Raw genomic sequence first — 5,857 nt, forward strand, 5'->3', positions numbered from 1 at the left:
TTACTATGAAATCACTATCACGAATCTGCTTAAATTTATTTTTCAGACTTTAATCTGATGTATTATTCATCACACTTCTCACTCTTCGCGGTCATTGTTTCAAAGTGAATCGGTTTTCGAACTTTGTGGCGGTCATAGAAAGGAATGCTTCCTGTCGTTTCGCAACCACGAATAGCTTACGTCCGCAGATGCATCTGTTTGAATACTTATTTTGAATGTATTATAGTCCAATAAATAATAAATTGTTCATATTCTTAAATTTTAATCGTATTTGCAATCAAAAACTTTAAATAAACTAACAAACATATTTTTTATTTTGTTTGTTTCGCCAAGGGCGTGCGGTGAAGTTTGAAAGAAGTGAAGCTATTTATAAAAACTCACCTATTTATAATGCAACTGGATTATTCTACCATTTTTCTCAAACTCGTCTATAATGTCCTCGTAGAAACGGGGATGCTACGACATTTTCCAAACAAGATTGTTTTCAATTGCTAAAAGGCTTGCTAAAATTGGTAAAACACTAGAGAGACGATCTTACCCTGTTGAGTTTTGCAAGAAAGTCGTTATCCGTTTCAGCTTTGAAAAACCACGTTCTTCGGAGGCGCTAATAGCGTGAATGGTCAACACTAACTCTCTAATCTGTAAATATGCGATATCCAATTAACTTTTTTCAAAAATGTTAATAACTCGCTGGGATTTTTTTTTATCTTAGTGTCTTAATCTCATACAAAGCGGTAAGTTCCGAACGTAAAAAATCGTATGAAACTTATATTAAAATTACACAATTCGAGAAAGTCTAGGTCATCAAAAATCTTTGAACCATTCAATTTAACAAATTTCAATTTCTCCAACATTATCAGTGTGTACCTATGCGTTTTCTTTTTGGCTCAAAACTTCTCTCTATCATATTAATCCAGCAGTTTTCAGTTATTTCTTTCTGTGTTAATAGAATTTTCAAATTCCATATATTTTTCACACATATCCCAATATCATTCGTCTTAAACTGCAAGAGTTGATTCGGTTATCGGAACTCATCATTTATTTTTGCAACAATTTGGAAGGAAATTGACTCTGAATATTGGCAAGCGTAAAACTCTCAAACTTGCAAATACTTCCACTCTTTACTCTGTAACTCGGTCAGCTATCCACATTTTTAAGAAATTCAAAAACTTTTAAATAGCCCATAGACGGCGTAAAAAGTTCTTTCAAGACCAAAGTTCATTTTGGTCGTCGTTTCCATTGCTGCCTCAGAATACTACGAAACCTTTTATTCCGCTAAGTCAATAAAACAATGCTGTTATTAGTAAACAGAAGCACTTGAAAAAGTTACCCGTTTTATCCGAAGAAAGTTCTAAAGCATACGAAAATAAGTGCTCCATAATTTCTAAAAAGTCGTTCTATAAAATTTGCCCGATAAAATCCACAAATCCGCACATGCGAGCAGCGTAAATGCTATCAAAGAAAAACTTCAACCCTGGTTGCCATCTACTTCTACAAAATGTCTAGGTCAAGACTGCCTGAAATTCCCTAAGTCCCCGATCTTTTCTCAAAAAATCAATTTAGTTGTCTACTTAAAATCTTGATCTGGACCACTTACAGCCTGAAAGGCGCTAAATGGTCGAAAATCTAAAATATATCGGCCGGACCCTGTCCGCTAAAATTCCCTAGCACAAATCGTTTTCCCCTATCCGCAAAACCATCAGAAAGCAATAAAAAAGTTCCACCAACCTTTAGCCATTTTGGTCTGAATTCCGCTCTGTTTTAACATTTGAATGCAGTAAGAAAATTGATTTACAATAGAAAAGCACTAGTGTTGATAAATTTTCTGGTTTTTAAGACTTTTGAAGCAGATTGGATTTGTAAAGAGTTTGTTTAATTTAAAAATAAACTAAAACATGAGAGAAAATATTTCAAATTTTGCAACCCTCATGAATCCTCACTTGCTATCCCTCATGAGGAACAAGAACCGTTTAATTTAGGGTATAATTCATAGAAACAAAAGTACCTATTTATCTAGTTTGAGCCTCATTGGATTTCGATAATAAAAACTTACTTCCGTTCTAAATTCTCTACCTCCTTCCACTAACTATAAATCCCCCTACTAACACTTTACTCTTAATGGATTTTCTTCCGGAAATTTATTTTTCAACCACTTCCATGTTCGAAAGTTTTTATTTTTTTCTTGCTTTAGTTGTGATAGCGCATTTAAGTTATTTAAAAAGTATAAACGGATAACCAACAATAATCAAAACTAAACAAAAATAACCCCAGTATCTACAAAGGGTCTAATCAAAAATCAAACCAGTTTTGTTCATACATCAACATTTCAATACATCTGGTCACATGTATTGAAAGCAGTATAAAACGTAATGGACTCATGGATGAGAGATAAAATCTTCTATCCTGTCTCTGCTGATGCTGCCTAATGGGAGAATGCGGACTTTCGAGCATCGGAAAATGGTAGTAGAAGGCATTTCTGGAAAAAATGCCACTAACTAAGTATTATTGTCGTAACTCTTTAATATCGAAATCCAGAACGACCAAAACATGATAATTACCAAGAAAACCGCCATTGAGTGATTACTTACAATGTAAATAATTACCTTAGATGACAAAATAAATTGTATTTCACAGCAGAACGACTTTCATTTTACATTTAGAGTGGTTTAAATTTAAAGGTTTAGATAACAACAGTTCACTTTAGAAATCCTCGTCACTTTAGAAAGTAAATTTTTGAAAAGTGAGTGAAAATGAGTTTTTATTTGAAATATTGAATTGAGAATTCGAAAGCCGTCCGACTTAAAGTGTAATTTAAAGAAGAAAATACCTGCCCAGGCAATAAAAAGTTTTCGTATAAAGAAAGTTAATAAAAAGTTCTATAGAGTTTAAATTAATTTTACAGAAAGAAAATTTGAGATTTTAAAACTCGATCCAGAATCCAGAACGTCCCTCGATGCAGCAATATGATAAAATACAAGTAAATGATATGGGATTAGAAGGCCTACATTTTCATGGCAACCAGGGGCAAAGTAATGCCAAACTTACCGAAAGCTGGACGATGGCAGCTGGAAAGAAAAAAAACATTCTGTAGTATAACAGAAACTTAGTCAATAGTTTAATTATTTGAAATGAACAGAGGAAATACAGATAAATGAAAAATGCCTTCTTTAATTCAACTTCAAAAAGAACTAAGCTCAGTTCAAGCTAAAGGATTTATAACTTAGAAATCAAGTTTACCATCTTTCTGCAAGCTGGCGCCCCATCCCCCATTTTCCCCTACTTCCGCTTTCTTATTATTGACTGTTTTGTAGAAAGTGCCTATTCGCACGCAAATATTTTCAATCGCAAGTTTCTGATTCAAACTAGTTTGGATGGTCGCCGTGAACAAAACAGATTTTTCAGCCAAATATAAACATCTCCAATTATGGAGCGGAATATACTTTTTCATGCTAAATTAAATGCTCTCGAACTTTCGTTCGATTTTTATGAAACTTTCAGTCTTTTCAGATGGATATGTTGTGTAGATTAGATAGTCCATCCATAGTTAGATCTACATTCAAGACTCCGACGAAATACGAAAGTTGATTTTCACACGAGCTCTCGATTTAGCATTTTACTCAATTTTTATGCAATTGAGTGATAAAGCCAATTTTTATGAAACAGTTGGATGTATCGTGCAAAAATGATCTAAAGAAAACATCCACATTCAATATCCGCGCCTCATTAAGAGCGGTGGAATCAGTCGGTTTATTTCTGCACAAGTTCTCTAATCAGCTTTTTGCCAATTTTTTTCTAGAGCTTCAATGGTGAAAGAGCGCTTAACTGGACTGGACTGGCATTTCTCCACGTTGAGTCTCTACTACATGACCCCCCTTGACTTGAAACCTGGGTCCGCCCTTGAACTGTATAGTCTTAACACTTGAGGCATCATTTTTCGAAAAATCGGTCGAAAACGATGTCATTGTGCCTATTCAAATTTAAGAAAATCTAAGGCTTCTAACAAACTGCAAGGAAAATCGTCAGATAAATTCGTATTTAATATTTAATGTACACAACTGCTTATTGTAATTTCACATGTAAACCGAGAAGCCGTTCAAAATTATAGCCGAAGCTCGGACTGCGATGGATCAACACTCTACATGAGTGATGCGCCTACGGCTCGCTGCAGGCTGTATGGTTTATGACCGGTATGACAAAGGTCGAGCCATATGTTATTATCTTTTCTTGATGGTCTCGAGGTTGAGGTGATGACATACAATTGTTTCTTCCTTGTATTTTATACTATTTAACTTCGAACGCTGCTTACGATCTTTGGAAAGATTGGAGCCGTTTGCCATGCCTATTTTGTTATATAATTATAATCCTCGACCTCTTTATAGGCATAGTTTATAGGCCAGGAGAATTATTACAAACTTTTTCAAATACGAATCTAACGTGACGTAATTTAGATAACTATTGGAATCGCTTTGGTTGAAAAGGTGTGCTATTTGCATAAACAACAAAAAAGTGAAAAAATGCGAAAACAATCGAATATTTTTCTCAAAAACAATCGCATATAATTCGGTAAGTATGCATTTTGGAAAAAAACTCTTATAAATTTATACGCTATGAAATTTTCTATCAGACAGAATGTTCGCTTTAAAATGTAGCACAAGTTAAATGTAAGAACAAAAAAGTAGGTGAAAAGAAGGTAATTTTAAATTATTTATTAAACAATGAAAAAATAAGACAATCCCGCCCTACGTTTAGAGAAAAGTACTTGACTGCAATACGAATCGAGAGTGGCGAGGCCGATTAAGATCTGACGGACAGTTTTTGCATAATGCAATTTCTAATTAACCCACTTGAAAAATAAGACCCTTTTTTAATTTTATACCAGGTTCAATGTTATGAATATTTTTGCGCTCGCGCTTTTACGCCTTCTTGGACCCTTAAACTAACATATGCAATTGCAATTTTAACCATTTCTCAATTTTTCATTACTTTTTCAGCGGTTTTAAACAGTTCGAAAGTTTTGACTTTCTGCCACAAATCTTTAACTAAAATGCCAATCTATAACCCTCCTGGCTTAATAATTAAAATGCCGTTTACACACTCAATACAAGCCATTTGCACAAACTGGCTTGCACAAGCCTGATCGCACAAGCAAATCGTGACGTGTAAACGCAGGTTTGAAGTTGACGCAAGCCGAAAAATTTGGCTTGAGTAAAATCTATCGTCAAAATCTACTTCAGATTGTTGGCTTGAGCGTGTAAATGATGTTCAAGTCAGGATTATGGGTTTTGAATGAAATATTGCTACCACGTGCGGGATTTCCTTTGTTACATTTTCACTTTAATGTATTTATTTCCTAAAATTACCGTTGTATTCCATATATTAAAACAAAATTTATTAATGTAAATAATTGTTTGGATTATCGGATAATTTTTTTTTAACGATATTGAAAACATTAGCTTGAATTTGAGTACACTTGTTGGCAATTTTCTCACGTGATATCTGCAGTCTGTGATCTTTTAACTCTCAGGGTTTTACTAAACTAAACTAAATTACCTACTACTAGACCTACTAAACTGAATACCCGCTAAAAAAGAAACCTTACAGAAACGTTTCAAACTTGCCGTTAGGTATATTGCACAAATGTATGTATGTGTTTGTTCTTGTTTATTTATTTAATAAAAAAAATATTGTATACATATACAGTGAAAGCTCTACTTGCGGACAGCTCTAATAAGCGGACATCTCTCTTAACCGGACATTTTTGTTGGAACCGAATTTCGTTATACGGTTTTCAATGTAAAACACTTTCTTATAAGCGGACATTCTATTAAACGGACGCGGACATGATATTATGATCATG

This window comes from Dendroctonus ponderosae, unplaced genomic scaffold (genome assembly GCF_020466585.1).
Source record: "Dendroctonus ponderosae isolate FM_Combo_2020 unplaced genomic scaffold, Dpon_F_20191213v2 Dpon_F_20191213_5, whole genome shotgun sequence".
Classification (NCBI taxonomy): Eukaryota; Metazoa; Arthropoda; class Insecta; order Coleoptera; family Curculionidae; genus Dendroctonus; species Dendroctonus ponderosae.